The sequence below is a fragment of the Papaver somniferum genome, chromosome 7 (assembly GCF_003573695.1).
Source record: "Papaver somniferum cultivar HN1 chromosome 7, ASM357369v1, whole genome shotgun sequence".
In the NCBI taxonomy this organism is placed as follows: domain Eukaryota; kingdom Viridiplantae; phylum Streptophyta; class Magnoliopsida; order Ranunculales; family Papaveraceae; genus Papaver; species Papaver somniferum.
In genome coordinates, this window is record NC_039364.1 from 229,903,517 (window position 1) to 229,919,618 (window position 16,102).

Sequence of the window (16,102 nt, forward strand, 5' to 3'; positions counted from 1 at the left end):
GGGCATTGGTCTTTGGTACTGTTCAAGTTATTTCTCATATCAATCGGGTTCACATATTTCTATCTGTTCGATTGCAGATTGTATTGAGAAATTGAGATATAACTCTTTGATATATTTCTTGATTGAGCTCGCTTTATAAGCTGGTGCTTCGGAATTATATTGTAGTTAGTCCATATAGATTGCCGAACAAATTATTGGGTGTGGTTGTTATACCTCTGGTTTTTCAAGTTGTTTCAACTCAATTGAAGACTTTAAACCAATCTGCCTCCCACTGATAAGCCTATATGATGATTTCCTTTTTGATCATAGATCAAGGTGAGACTGAAAATCTATAGCAGTAGACAAAGTCTAGCTATCCTCAAAATCCGTACTTATGCTTCCCCAAGAGCAGCCTAGATTATTATTCACCTTACAAGTATGAAACCTTTGGAATCACAAAGTATGAGAAGAAGAGAATTTTGCGATTTCTATATATCTTGTTCAAGTGAGAAGCTCAACAGTCGAACAAGATAAGGATACACGAACTATCAAGATAAAAGATAGTTGGGCCTGGCTTCACGAATCCCTAGGTGAAGTCTTTTTAGTCACTAGACCCTAGAAGGGTTTTAGGAAGCGGAAGACTCTAGTTTACAACTAGGACACACAAGAATAGTGTCAGGGATTTAAAGATCCCTGTTGCTTGAGGTTCACCTTATATAGACTTCCAAAGTATAGGTTGCTTTACGTTTAAGCTAAGATAGCTTTAGAACCAAGAAAACAATATCCACCATTAGATGAATCTTTGAAATGAGATTAACATAACAAGATATACACTCTGGTTAGGATAAACTGTAACTGAACTATGTACAAAGACATTGTTCATGAACGGTTAGCCGAAACTAGCTGATTGAACTATAGGCTTAGTCATTTTCATAAACACTTAAGACTTTTAAGCTTGAATCACAACCATAGGTTATAATGTGATGAATCATGTATATATAGTGTTTTTAGAGATTTAATCAAATACTAATTATCTCACAGAAATAATCTTATGTGCATCTGAAAATATTCGACAGGGCAAGTATGTGTACCAGTTACGTGTACCCTACCTTGTTCATGGCTACTTTTGTCACGGTACATGTACCTGGTATGGGACTCTTAATACAAAAATAAGTTACGGATCTTATAGGTTTTTTCGGTTTGCATATCAGGGATGGATATCAAACTGGTTTCAAAACTACAGTTCTTTTATGCATACTAGGTATGCGTACCAATCCAGGTTCACGAGTTCACAGACTTTTTGTGGTATGGATACCGGGTATGCGTACCACTAAGACACTGTCGACATATAGGTATGCCGGTACGTGTAATGGGTACATGTACTACGGCTGCGAACCTAAAACAGTTTTCCCAGTTTGTGAAACTGGTATGCATACTGTCATTTATCCAGATTTACATTAGTTCAATATTTCTTTCTAAATTAATTCGAAACATTCCCAAACACTTTTGTTATAGGGAGGGGGTATTGGGATCAAGGGAGTGGGAAAATCGTGGTTAACTCATTAATTGGAACCGAGTCTAGACTATCCACTGAAACGGACAAATCTACCCCCGAAGACCACACAAATATATAACATGATTCCTCCAAATAAAAAATTTCTTGTTCTTCCGAGACTCCTCCCAGAATAAACCCCAGGGAAAAAAAATCAATTCTTTCGTAAAAACTTTCGTTGTCATAGAGTTTGGTTTATTTAGTGAGGTCTTTCACACAATCTTAATTGATCTCATTTTATTTCTCGAATCATTTGCTTGTTCTATCAACAACCTGATCTATCAGCTAATTGTGATGAAGAAATGCATTATCAGATGAACTTGCGATAAGAACAAGAACAGAACCTCATTTGAAATCGGTAAACCAAAATTTGAAACCTGCCAGGATTTTTTTGTTTCCATGTTTACTCAGGGAAAGAAGAATTCTCGTTTCGTCTAAATAACGTGAAAATAGGGTTGCTCGATATTCAGGGGAACGAGATTTGAAAATGATTGTCACAAGGTTGCGTATTTAGCTGAGCCATCGGGGATGCATTATAGAGATGGTTATATGAGATTTCATTATGTTCTTTTTGAACTTTGTTACTATTATATTACTGGCAAGTTCTTGATGATTGGCTTATAAGAATTTAAGTGGCTAACTACATGAAACGAAGCTGAGAAAAACTTATAGTCTTCTTAAAGAGTGGGCTAATTCCAAGACTAATGTGAACATAGATAAGTTTTTTTTTTTTGAAAGCAAAGACAATTCATTAAAAGGAGAAAGTTACACAACAAAGCGGTAAACTTCGGGAACTACTTCAGAAGGATACTCACCCCACTGCTTAGATACATGATTTTTTTGTGCCAGGAACATAGCAAAGTTTCAAGAATCGTGCATTTTGGGTTGTGATGTAGATGATGGAACACTGGTTCACTACGGTGCATGAAACATAAAGTGGAGAAAGTACAAGAAATAAAGAACAAGTGTATAGATTGAAACCTAATAAAACTCATATCATTACTCGGCATCTTTAACTTCTTGCGCACTAATCAACACTTTACAGTGCATTGATAATTTATTTATATTGCTTCCCGGGGCATTGCAAATGCTTCTCGTCGTCTTCTTTCATCTCAGTTGCATCCATTATTATGCATATTGGTGGGCAAGCTTTGTATATTTCACCATCAATGATATGGCAGTGAAATGATGTGTTTCACCGTCAATGATATTGCAGTGAAATGATGTGTTTCACCGTCAATGATATTGCAGTGAAATGTTGTATTTCACGTCTCTCCGGTGGTAGTGAGATGTTGAATTTCACCGCATTCTGTATTTTAGAGAAATTCGGGTTTCACGTTTTAAATTGTGAACGTGAATGTTTCAGTTCTCTTCCACTGATACTAACGAACCAAGGTTTTAAAACTGATTTTTCTTATTACACGTACATAAAAACAAGAGAACCATGCTATGATCAATTTGGTGTTTCAGATTTTTCTTTCCAGCTAGCAAACTCTAGTCCATACATTTGAAGACCTAAATTCAAATTTAATGATCAATTTGAGTCATCTTCCCAACCTTTAAAATCCATGTATTCACCGACATGTATTCCCAACCTTTGATAGTTACGACTTACTAAGTATAACTCGTGAATCTCAACCGAGTTAACTTGAAAGGATATATTCGTCTGGAAAATATTAGAATCCAACTCATTTGTAAATCGGTGGGTTGAATCTTAGTTTTCCACTCCCTTGATCCAAAAACCTCATCCCTATAACAAAAGTGTTCCCAAATAACATCAATGACACATATAATTGTTCCAGGCTATTTTCGATTGATAATATTGAATCACGATTTATACTAAGATCAATTAATTGTTCTTAACTGAAATTCATCAAGTATGAACAAATGTTCATTAAGCTTAGTCATATATATTTCGAGAACTAATTATCAAGATAAACTTGAATCGAAAATCTTGATATGCTTGTAATAATATAATTAGTTATGCGACAACATCTCATAGATAAAAGGATGAATATAACTTGAGAAATAGGTGGTTCAGTTTTCACTTACCTTTTGTTGAAGAAGTTGTCCAGAAGCTTCGGTTGATCTTCGACTTTAAATGGTAGAACGCAGTGATATCCGATTCTCAACTACATTTCTATCCTAATCTGAGACATAACTAATTGTAGAATAGAAATCAAGATATAGTTTTGATCAAATAATTTGAAAACAAGCTTGATATAACAACATTTGTGAGTTCGACTGAGCAATGATCTAACATGTACATGAAATTTTTCCACGATTCCCTTGTACTCTATTGGGTCATGAATTTCACTGCCTTAGATGATAGTGAAAATGCAAGGTATACGAAATACACCTGAATTTTTCGTTTGACAACCTGTATAGACAAAACTTAATACAATTGAAAGTATACCAACTAAATGATCCTTGATAATATGTATATATAGTTAACATCTCAACCTATACTCAATCAGTATGTATATAGACACAAGGTCCGTGAACCTGATTGTTAAGCAGAGTACTTGGACGATCTCAAAAATCAATATCCAAGATCAATCTAATTGTATCCAAATATTTTAATCAGAATTCTGCCTAGTGATTAAACTTGTTATCTATCTTTCAAGATACATATTCTTCAAGAAACTAGTTTAGTAATCGATTACAATTAAGCGGACATATCTACTTAGATTGGGTATGTACAAACCTATGTAAATCCAATTATAAAGATAACCAATATAATGAAAAAAGGAAAAATACAAGACACCGGAAATTTTGTTAATGAGGAAACCGCAATAGCAGAAAAACCCAGGACCTCGTCCAGATTGAACACCACACTGTATTAAGCCGCTAAGGATACTAGCATGTTATCATACTTGGGACTGGAATGTAGTTGAGACCGAATACACCCTCCAAGCGATTCAGTTACAATCGCACTCCTTACGTCTCTTGAACCTCGCAAGGTTCTACGCACTTGATTCCCTTAGATGACGTCATTTACACCCTAAGAGTTGCTTCAGCCGAAGTGAAGGCTTTTGATACCAATCTGCCTCTAACAATTAAGCCTATTTGGTTTCTGTTTAATCAAAGATCAAGGTATGGAAATATGTTTGCAATAAACAAGCTAGTAAACCTCATAAATACAGAACTTACGACTCCTGAAGAGAAACCAAGATTCTTAACCACATCTCAAGAACAATCGTCGAAAGATCAACTAAGATCAGTCTTTAGACATCTATCTTGAGGAGTCATAAAATATGAGACGAAGAGAACTTTGTGATTACTATCTATCTTTCCTAAAATAGATTACGAAAACCTCGATAACATAATATCAAGACCAGTATTCATGAAATATCAAGGTAAATATAGTCGGACATGGCTTCACGAATACCGAAGCAAAATCTTTTTATTCATAGACCTAAAAAGTCAATAAAGACGACCCTAGAATCAACTAGGACACAAAGTATCAGGGATTGATTTTCCCAGTTGACAAAGATGCTCTATTTATAGTTTTTAAATACCATGGTTAGATTATATTTCAATCTAATATAACTTGAGAATCAAGCAAACTAATTAGGTCTTCAAACTATAATAAAAGACTATACACATAGGTTCGGTTACTGAACCATGTATAATGACCGTTCGGTTTGGCATGTTAGCCAAATAACTAAAGGTTATTTGATGTTCATTTAAATACCTAAGAAGTTAATCAGAGTTCACATACATAAATGTTTAAGTGATCAATGAAAAGTTAGAAGTGTTTAAGAGAGTTCTATCTATGCTAAACATATATAAATAATAAATCTTTGAGCATCTGTTAAATATTATCAGGACAGTTGGTGCGACGGTTCGCCCACCGATTGTTCACGAGTCAGGGTGCTAAAGTTCGTGAACCGTGTTCACCAACCCTACTAAATTACCGAACTCAGTTGATCTCGGTTCGTAAACCGGGTTCACCAACCTCTAGCCAATTAATCTAACTTATAAAATCAGTGCACCATGGTTCGTCAACAGGGTTGGTGAAATGCTCCCAATTGAATTTGTGGTTTGCGAACTGGTTCGCCAACCTTCTTGTATTTTTTTATATCTCAGATATCTATGGTTTGGAAACTAAGTTCTCCAACTTATCCTGAGTAAAAATTCCAGTAAGTTCATAATTTTCTTTTATAATGTTTGAAACATTCCCAAATGATATAATCATTTACATGGGAAATTTTCAATTGATCCAAAAGTTAATTCATAAAACTAATATTTTTAAGGACCTTTGAACATCTAATCGCTAAATCATATTTCGATATTTTTCACAAGATGAGCTTGACTCGAAACATCTTCTTTGTGATCTACTATAAGTCATACGACATAGTCTCAATTAGTATAATGATGGTATAGTGAGTAAAATAGAATGATTTAGTCTTCACATACCTCATACAGAAGTTCTCCAAATGTCTTCGTCGATCTTCAGTCTTCAAGGGTGATCTCTGATACTCAACTACAATTCTAACCTATCTGAAACTCGACTTAGTATATTATAAATCAAGATATAGTTTTGATCACGTAACATTGAAAACAAGCTTGAGATAGCAAAACTTATGGGTTTGACCGAGCAATGCTCTAACAGATAGGTATATTTGGCCCACACACTTGCAAATAAGAAATTGACTCGAACCATTGCTTGTATTCAGTAGTTGCTCCAGTACCTTCTGCTAACCCTTCCACATCCATGCAATTTTCGGAAGTGTTGTCCATCTCGGCCCAGTCCTTAGACTCGACTTCATGTTTGTATCGAACCAGGCACTTCTACATTTTTATTTTTTTAAATTTTCTTCATATCAACTTCAAACTTAATATATACTTTATGCTGGTGGTAACTAAGTTGGCACATGACTTTGGTTGGGTTGTAGAGTGTGTACCCACCGCAATAAAATAAGGGTCCACCGTACGAAGAAATTGGTTCTTTTTCGTGCGCATCTCTCAGATCAACAGGAGTCAAATTTCACATTCTTGGTGTTATCCTACTTCAAGTTATCCAAAGATAACTTTATGCGTACCAACTCTCGATCTTGATGATGCGAGGACACATCCCCTGGTTTATACCGCATTACAATCGGGACTCCCACATACCATTATGTTTCGTTTGTTACAAACCTCTGTCTCAATACAAAATGTTCGTATATCCAAATCTATGTTCATATATGTACACGTACGACATTAAGCTTACCATCAAATACAAGTTACCAAAACTACTAAAAAAAAGTGGCCTAATCGGTCTTGTCTCTAAGGTAAAACAAAATAAAACCACAGTATAATTATAAAAAGGGGATCAAAATTTCTTACTTTGAGAAGAGTTATATGACTGCCAATTTGCCGATACTTCTTCCGAGAGGCTTTTCTCAAATTCTTGACTAAAAAGGCAATGCAAGTAGTTTCCCATGAATACCGAGAAACATCATTGACATTTTTAAACAACTGCAGGTATTTGACGTCCACTAAGTTTCATTTATGTACGAGAATATCATCGTACCAAGCACAAACATTAAGAACGCCATAACAGTCTACTTGATATCTCCTGGGGATAGACGAATTGCTCTTTTCGCGCTCCCCTTAAAACGGTCCCTCAATTCTGTTATCCTGAAGAATTTCAATATATTATCTTTATTCTTAGGTTTTCCATCTGGGTTATATTTTAGCAATCTAGCAGCAGCCTTGAACTGAACCCCCATTTCAGCTCATCACATCCAATCAAATTCAAACCCAACTTTTTTAAGGGTTTCCAATCAATTTTGGCGTCGTACATGGCATCTACAGAATATCCAACCATGGGTAAATCTGAAATATGGACATCATCCTATGAAATTATTGCCATTTCTACAATGGGTAGATGAAAGGTATCAGTCTCAAAATAAAACCTCTCCACAAATGCAGAGATGCCAGCTTTATCAACCTCTTGATGAGCAGCTCTAACTGCGCTATATAATCCCGAGTTGCGCACAATTTCCTGAACTTCCACACATTCCTCGTCTAGCGGCCAAGTTGACATTATTTCATGTAAATTGTGGAGCTTCGAAATTCTAGCGTCATGTTCAAGATTTTGCACAGTAAAAATACATTGGTGAATACGTGTAATATTCCTACACAATTTTACCAAAAACTACAACGTCGTTATATTATCCTATGACGCCAGATTTCGGCAGCCATGTGGTTTTCGTATCCAAAAAGTACTTCACGATTATCCCTGGGAAACCCGTGACCGACTTCTTGAATTGGCAGTAACAAGTTTACAATGTTTTTCTTAGTATTTTTATTGATTTTACTGATTTTAATATGTTTTCCTCAGTCAGTTCCTTTTGAACTTGGTAATCAAAATTATCGGACTGTTGTTCCTCGCTAAATACTTAAGTTTCACCAAAATTATGTCGTGAAGGTTCAACACCATTTGGAGGATCGGAAGGTTCTTCAATTAATTCATGATAACATTTTTTCCTCATTTGATACAATTTCTCCCTCATTTAAAACTATTTCTCCTTCATTTGAAACAATTGCGTCTCCAGAATTGCTAGTTTTACCACCAGATTCTTCAGTTCTATTTCCTTGCTCCTTCATTCTGAAATTGGAATCAAAAGATTGGATTTTTTTTTTAAATTACTATCAATAGATTAGGAAATGTCAAAAATAAACAAAAACTGACGTAAAAAGACTACAATCCAAATAGAGGGACTAGTAGTAAATTGGTTCCACTGGCAAAATGGGGGTATTCAAACGATTTGGTCTCTTCTGAGAAAGGTACTTTCAAGTTGAAATCCCAGAAATACATAAGAGAAATCTCGTATAACATAGATAAATTAGTTTACCCTAGAAGAAACCATGGCCGAAATACTACCACGGCCAGCGCCCTAAATCAATCAACCCACTTTTGTTTAAACATTTTGAATGAATCGATGACTTGGGAGTTGGGATGTACAAGTTCTAAATATTCATCCTATCTCTTTTAACTCTGTTAACTAGTCAAACTTATGAGTCATAGATGATTGAAAACCTAATTGGGCCAACATAGCATTCCAAACAATTTCAGAGACCAGTTGCTTTTCATGTTCAACAATGTTCTTTACTAAATAGGAAAACTACCTGCAATTGTTCATGGCCGCCATTAACCAAATTTTGGAGAAATTTTACAAAATTACTGAACACAAAACATAAATTAAAGAGATGAAATAAAATCATCCGGGGCTTCGAATTGGTGCCATTTATTCCTTTTTCTTTTATTTACTCGCCAAATAGGGTGTTTCTCCAAATCTTTTTCGGGCCGACTACAAAACCAATATGGAGTAGTATTTCATTATCAATCTGGATCGTTTTTTCCATGGTTTTAATAACAAAATGATGGATGGTTCGAATTATTTTTTATCAACACAATCCTTCGAATCAAAGATAAATTAAGAAGAATTGGATTTTTCCTACAATGAAAAGGTTTGAGTTGTGGAGATCCGTGTGCAATAAAATCAAAGTGAATATATACTATTTCAGATGAAAAGCCATAACCGGGATTGTATCAGAAAAGATGCAACTACAACCATAACTCTGAATCTTTTACCAAAGCTACCACATCTGGATGCTCTTTCTCCAACGGCCAAAACCTTCCTTGTTGGTGCTTTTGTTTAGGGACCGCTCTATCAGGAAACTACAAAGAATATAAAGTTGTTACAATTAAATATCCATAATAAAATAAAAATAACATATATTAAGTTTGATTTATTACCTTTGCGGCACAGACCCTAGCACCCCATGATGACTGGCAACCAAACAAGATGGATCTATCTTTTGTCTCACCCCAAGGTCTTCCATTCTTCTTGGGAGTTAAAAACACCATAGCATCTCTGATTTGTCTTGTCGTTTCTTTTGGTGCACACTGCTTCTTTTCCCTCTTCTCCTCCTCAATTACAGATTTACCTTTATCAATAGCAGCACCACTTGTTTCGGGCAAGTTTTTTTTTTTTTTTTTTTTTCTTCTTCTTCTTCTTCTTCTTCTTCTTCTTCTTCATTTCTTTTAGAAGTGCCAACTCCAACTTCAGTTCCTCCAGTAACAACAATTCCACCTTCACTATCTCCACCAACTCCACCTTCACTTCCTCCACTAGTCACAACTCCACTTGCATTACTTGCGTTTGCACCCAATGGTTTTGTGCGACGAGGTTGCGGAGTCGGGTCACTACAAGGAGTTACTTCTTGTGATCTTTTCTTCCTCTTTTCTTTTGCTCTGTTCAAAGACAAACAAGACCAAAAACCAAAAGCAGATAAGTAAAAACGGTTGGGAAATCTAGACATAACCAAGACATGACACTGAAAACGGGCAGGAAAAATAAACAGTACAAAACGCAAAAACAATTACGGATGGGATATTTAGTAATCGACCTAGACGTAAAACAAATAACGACTCGAAAACTTAAATTGCGGCTTGGTTACTCAAATTACGGATAAGAAAACCTATACGTGAAAGATATAGATGGTTTAAGTTTCAGCACAATAAAAGAAACGGCTAGGAAAAACCTAGACGCTACACACTAAACGGTTGGGAAATAAAACTAATGGTTCGGAAAGAATATTACGGATAGGAAAAACCTAGACGCAAACACTACCGCTGAAAAAAAGTTTCGAACACAGAAGAATATACGGCTAGGAATAACCTAGCCGTAAACAACTTGTTGCGGATAGGATTTCTGAAATATCATACGCATCGACTCATTTACGGCTGGGAGTTCTTATAGATCCCAACCGTAAGAAATATTTACGGTTTGGTATTCTTAGAGATCCCAACCGTGAGACTCATTTACGACTGGGAAAACAAGAACTCCCAGCCGTAAGCAGTTTCAGAAACTATTTTTTCATACCTAAATTTTTCGAAACCAACTGAATAATCAATAAAATGCTTAAATAAAGAGTAGGTTTTGCAATTCATACCTTATTGAAGTCATAATAGGAGTCTCGACGGCTGGTTCATCTCCTTCATTCGCTTCGTCTTGATCTTCAGTTTCATCTTCGGTTGATGAAGTTGATTTCACTGCTTCAGGAGGAGGTGGATTCGACGAAGATTGACCTAGCTTTCCCTTTGGCTTCATGGTTTTAGACAATGAATTTAGTCGACAACGATTTTTTTTTGGATCGACGATTAATCGTTTCAAACGAAGAAGGAAATAAGAAGAATAAAAAAAAAGAAGGGAAGAAGAAGAAGTGGAGAAAATGAAGGCCGACCATTTTTTCTCTTTTAATAATTCTTCAGATTTTTTGTTATTTTTTATTAGATTAATTAGTTAATGGAAGGGTAGAAGGGTAATAAGTTAAAATGCTTGAGGATATTTTTGAACTTTTACATAAGTTTGATATCCCCATATCCATGTTTTGGTTGCAATTAGTATTTTAAACCCCCAAAAGTACAACCCCCTACAGCCCCTGTAAAACTGACTTCTACTAACCCGTAGAGTATACATACAAATGTCAAGCTACTTTCACCCTCGACCAAAATAAATCCCCAAAATTTTGCAAATCTATCACCCTCGACCATTTTACCTGCGTAAAATAATGGTATCCAAAATAACTCCCACGTGCAGAATCAGTAGCGGAATTATGGGTGGGCTAGACCCGGCTCTAGCCCCCTAAAATCCCTAATTAGGCCTTAAGTTTTTGTACATTTTAGGTTTAGTCCTCAAATTTTTAGAGTTTAGTCCATCAAAATTCATAATTTCTTTCAACCCCTTACATCCTAAGACAAGGCTCCGCGGCTGACAGAATGTACCATTAAGATACATTATGAATCAATTCAAATTGAGATCTGACGATGGGTCTGTGTTACTAACCTCGAACTCGAACTGAAGGATGATGTGTTGTTGATGCCCATACGTCTTCAGGTTCTTTATGAGTAACAAGAATGAGTATCAACATTTTATGTTCCTAGTCTAACGTAACGGAGTTGATTCTAGTAATCAAATCAAGCCTCTTTGAGTTTTAAAATTAAAAGATGACAACCAAACTTTACATACCAATACTTGGTGGGTTCAACAGAGCAATGCTCTAACAATTTCCCACTTTGTCGATTTTAGTGACAAAATTCGTCACATATAGAGAATAATCACATTACTGCATATATCGAAAAATATACGAGGATTAGACGGATAATATGGTTGAGTTTGATTGTGGCTGAAAGGCTTACAAAATTTATTCTTTTTACAAAAAATTGTTATATATAAGGATTCGCCCACCTCAAAATTTTCACCAGAGTCGCACATCTTTGTTGAATGAATCAAATTTTAAATTTTCCAACATGAATCTCCATTTTCATTTCCTTCTACATCTTCTTCCCTCCAAAAATCCAAAATTCTAAACCTTGTTCTCTATCTGTTAACTATAATCGAAATGGTCAAGCTCAACTGGAAATGTAAGCCCCGTATATCATGATTGCTACAGGCTGATGCCAATTCTTTTACGGGGATACCATTCTATATAAGACAAAAAAAAATAAAAACCGACATCGCCCATTGGATCACTTTAATGGTCTCCTGAAAGAATTGGCATCAGCCTTTAACAATCATGCCGTATATGAGGTTTCTAAAACTGCCTCAAAGTAGTCCACCTAATTCACTTGATGGTCCAGGGGCCGGCACGTTCTTAAGCAACGCCAAGACTATGGAGTGTCCAAACACTTTTAAACCATGAACCACTAAACCCGGACACCATTAAGGCACTCCGACAGTCCGACTTTTCTAAGCGAAGAAGAGGAGGAGGTTAGGGTTTTAAAAATCAAAAGTATTTGAGTTTCTCTTATTCACAGAGCTTCGATTTCTCTCTGGATAGTTCTTCGATTTTCATTTCAAAGATGTCTTCTTCTTCAGCGAAGCAAAGAAGAGGAGACGATGGAAGAAGAGGAGGTAACATTTCTAATGAAATTAACAACTCATCATCATCAATTATAGGTAGTAATGTTGATATCTTGACTCTGATTCTAACTCGATTACCTTTAAAATCACTACTTGTATTCAAATCTGTATCTAAACAGTGGTTATCTATGATTACTGATCCCCAATTTGTTCACAGACATTTCCTTCAAAACCCTAGCTTCTCTGTCCCAGGATTGTTCGTGGGAGAGGAAACTTTCTCTGTGGAATACCCCAACTATGACTATATCTCCCTTGATGGAAACATTAGTAATTATATTCCTTTTGAAACCCTACCTTTTGATGATCAGAGATCAAGTATAAAAATTGTGCAATCTTGCAATGGCCTTCTCTTGTGTAGTAACTTGTGTAATAGCTGGGAATACAACAAAAGTGATTGTACTTTTTACATTTTCAATCCATTCACAAAGCAACAAGAACCTTACCTCAATCTCAACTGCTAAGACATGGTTTTGCGGATCTTAGGAGTGTTAGCTTAGCGTTCGATCCATTCACATCTCCGCATTACAAAGTTATATCTATTTGGAGTACGACTCCAAATACAACTAACTATAGAACTGAAATATATGATTCTGAAACATCCTCTTGGAAGTTGTCTGGATTTGATCCGCATACTATGCAGGATGAATGCATACTATCTTGCCCAGGTATCTTCTGGGATGGTTCTTTGTACTGGTGCTACAGTGGAATCGGAACTGTGGTTTATTTCGACATTGATCGAGAATTAATTGGGACAGTGCCTAGTCCTGTGCAATGTGATTATAAGAAAAAAATACAAAATTGCTGAGTATCGGGGCAATTTCTATCTTGTTGTTGCTTCAAAATATACCGACCGTTGTTTCGACGTATTCAGAATGGATGCTGCTTACACTAGTTGGAATTTTAAAGGCCGGGTTGATCTTAGGTTAAATCCACATCGTGAATTTGACGGCTCTCCTCCTAAGTGTTTTTATGATTATCTCTTGTTCATCGTTGAGGGAGAAGAAGAATCGACAAAGATGGTGTTGCTAACGAGAGAGAGTAAGATTGTCTCGTATGATCTGAAAGAATTGAGCTTTGGAAAAATATATGATCTATCACCAGAACAAGATTTACCTGTACGTCCCAACTTTTATCAAAGTATAGAGTCGCTAGCTTGTGTTTAGTCATCAATTAGCTTGAACTTGAGTAAACGTTCAAGTCTAGGTATGGTTTAGTTAGGATTTTAATTTCTCTTGCTGGTCATTTTTTAGGTTTAACAATTATCCAGAGAATTATATTTGTCTTAACGTCTCTCTTCTTTTCTTTTTTTTTGACCTCTTGATGGTTACGCCCTTTTGGTTTTTATCAAGATTTTGAGGCAGTTATTGTATGGCTTATGATCACTGGGATGGAAGAAGCAGGGATCTGAACTCTTACATTTGCCTCTTCGGTGCAGTCAAGCAAGGATGTTATGTTGCTCCAATCTGAAGGTATAATAGCGAGTTCTTGAAAGAGCGATGCTATTGTGGATGTGTAGGACACAGTGTTAGTTATGAATCTTAAATGAGCTCACCAAAAATCTGAGAAGCTTTCACAATGATTAGGCTACAATCTTTGCTGTGGCAGTGACTGTTCTGCTGGTTCTGTGGGTGCTTGTATGAAAATGTATTCAGAAATTGGTGAAATCTTAATGCTCGAAGAAATTTAGAAAATACTTACTTGATTGTTTCTGTTTTAGTCAAGCCATTTACCATGAAGTCTGGATCCTATAACCATTGTAGCATGTTTTTATGATTAGATTTCCTTTTCGATTTCAAGATGAAAGAGCGTAAAGTAACCTTTTCGATTACAGCTATTTAAATTCCTGGTACCGTTTGTGTTTGATGGCTTAAGTTAATTACTCCCTCTGGGTAACTTTTTGGGGCAACGATCATTTACTTTTGGTCAAGTTCAACTGTTAATTGCTTGATCAAGGACTTGAAATCATCATCGGACTGTTCGGACATATGTTAAAGCAAATTTTCCCAGCCACGGGGCCCACCTGTCTGTGTGGACAGTTTTTTAAGCGGTCCGTCCAGAATTACAGGTTGCACACAAACAAGACTGGAATTCTCATACCCTACCATACAACACTTTAGTGTCGCTCGCATCCTTTCTTTGGTCAATCCTCCGCACATCATAGAGCGCTCAAAATCTTCAGAATTCAAAATTCAAATTGAACCGTACAGTGTCAGTGTCTGAATGATACACCCTTGCTAGGTGTCTCCTTTTGAATAGTCCCACTCCATCTTTATTATCACTTACACATAGTTCCTTACTGATAATCAATGGCGTCTAAAATAATAGGGGTTTCTTCATCTTTTAAGTTCGATTGGAAGATTGAGCAATTCTCAAAGTTGGACTCTCACGAAGGACATACCTCTGATGTTTTCTCTGTAGGGGGTTGTCAATGGAAAGTGCAGATCTATCCAAAGGGAGAGAGGGAAGTGTATGATTACTTATCTTTGTACCTTGTCCCTGTGGAGTTGACGAAAACAATGAACATGGAGTTCAATTTTGCAGTGACAAGTCAAATCGATCACAATATCAGTGTGCGAATAGGTATTACCCTGATTTAGAGTTCCATTGGTAATTTGGTTAGATATGTAATTGCTGCTAGTTAATCACATCACGTTCTTGTTTGGTGCCATTGGATTTTGCAGAAGGAAAAGACAAATTCGGCAAAGAAGATAAGCTCGGCTTGGGTTGGGCAACATTCATGCGTCTTACTGAACTCCATGACCCTGCTAAAGGATTTATTGTGAACGATAAGTGTCTCATTACAGTTGAGATTGCTGTGAAAGAGAGTGAACCAGCTGACAAGATTTAGGAGACTAAACGTTACAAAATCAAAGACGAATGGCAGTAGGATGAGATTGCTGTGATTTATCATGTCATTTCAGTTTGTGTAAGTGAAATGCGATAGTGATAGTGATTAAACATAAATTTGTGATTTATCATTTCATTTGAATAAAGTACTGGATGCTTTGTGTTAGTGATTTCATTCACTGTTATTAACTGGATGTTTAATATTTTTCAGGGAGGTTAATGGACGATTCATCGACTCCACCTTTGGCTTTGGCTACGGCTACTTCCAGTCAAATGTCAAGTGCAGCACCAACCTCAGCATCACCTCAATCTGAACCTGATGGGACACCCCAATCTCAATATGTACCTGCTGTGTCTGAAACTGAAGTTTGAAGTAGTCTGGTTAAACTTGTTTTTATTGTAAGACTTGTGTAGTTATGTTTGGTTTTTTAAGTTATGATGAACTTAAGTAAAACATGTGTGTGTGAATGTCTACTGAATGATTATAGAATATAAAGCGGGTTTAAACCCATACCCGTCCAACCCGTAGAGGACGGGTAAAAAAAACCGCCCGCTATTTGTGGGTGCGGGGTTGGTTATGAAAAAAAACCCGCAGTCTGTGGGTGCGAGGTTGGTTTTAGCTTATACCCGCCCATATGCAGCCCTAGCTCAGCTTTACTGTTGGGCGTGAGATAGCCGCCTATCTAAGCCCAAATCTTTTCTTCCCCCTCACAAAATTTTACTGTAGGTAGTTTGAAATTTCGAAACCTCTTTATATATCTGATCATAATAAGAGAGGAAGTTGGGCAAATCCATACTCTAG

General features: G+C 36.3%; 2 long non-coding RNA genes across 2 annotated transcripts; both read left to right on the forward strand.

Moving 5' to 3' along the window:
- Positions 1 to 12,264: 12,264 nt before the first annotated feature.
- LOC113299780 lies at positions 12,265 to 14,251 on the forward strand. The gene is made up of 2 exons (XR_003335186.1): positions 12,265 to 13,656; positions 13,803 to 14,251. It is a non-coding gene; the product is annotated as an uncharacterized LOC113299780 (long non-coding RNA).
- A 569-nt stretch (positions 14,252 to 14,820) lies between these two features.
- On the forward strand, positions 14,821 to 15,644 carry LOC113293861. Its single transcript, XR_003332623.1, has 3 exons — positions 14,821 to 15,033; positions 15,135 to 15,379; positions 15,512 to 15,644. It is a non-coding gene; the product is annotated as an uncharacterized LOC113293861 (long non-coding RNA).
- The last annotated feature ends 458 nt before the right edge of the window (positions 15,645 to 16,102 follow it).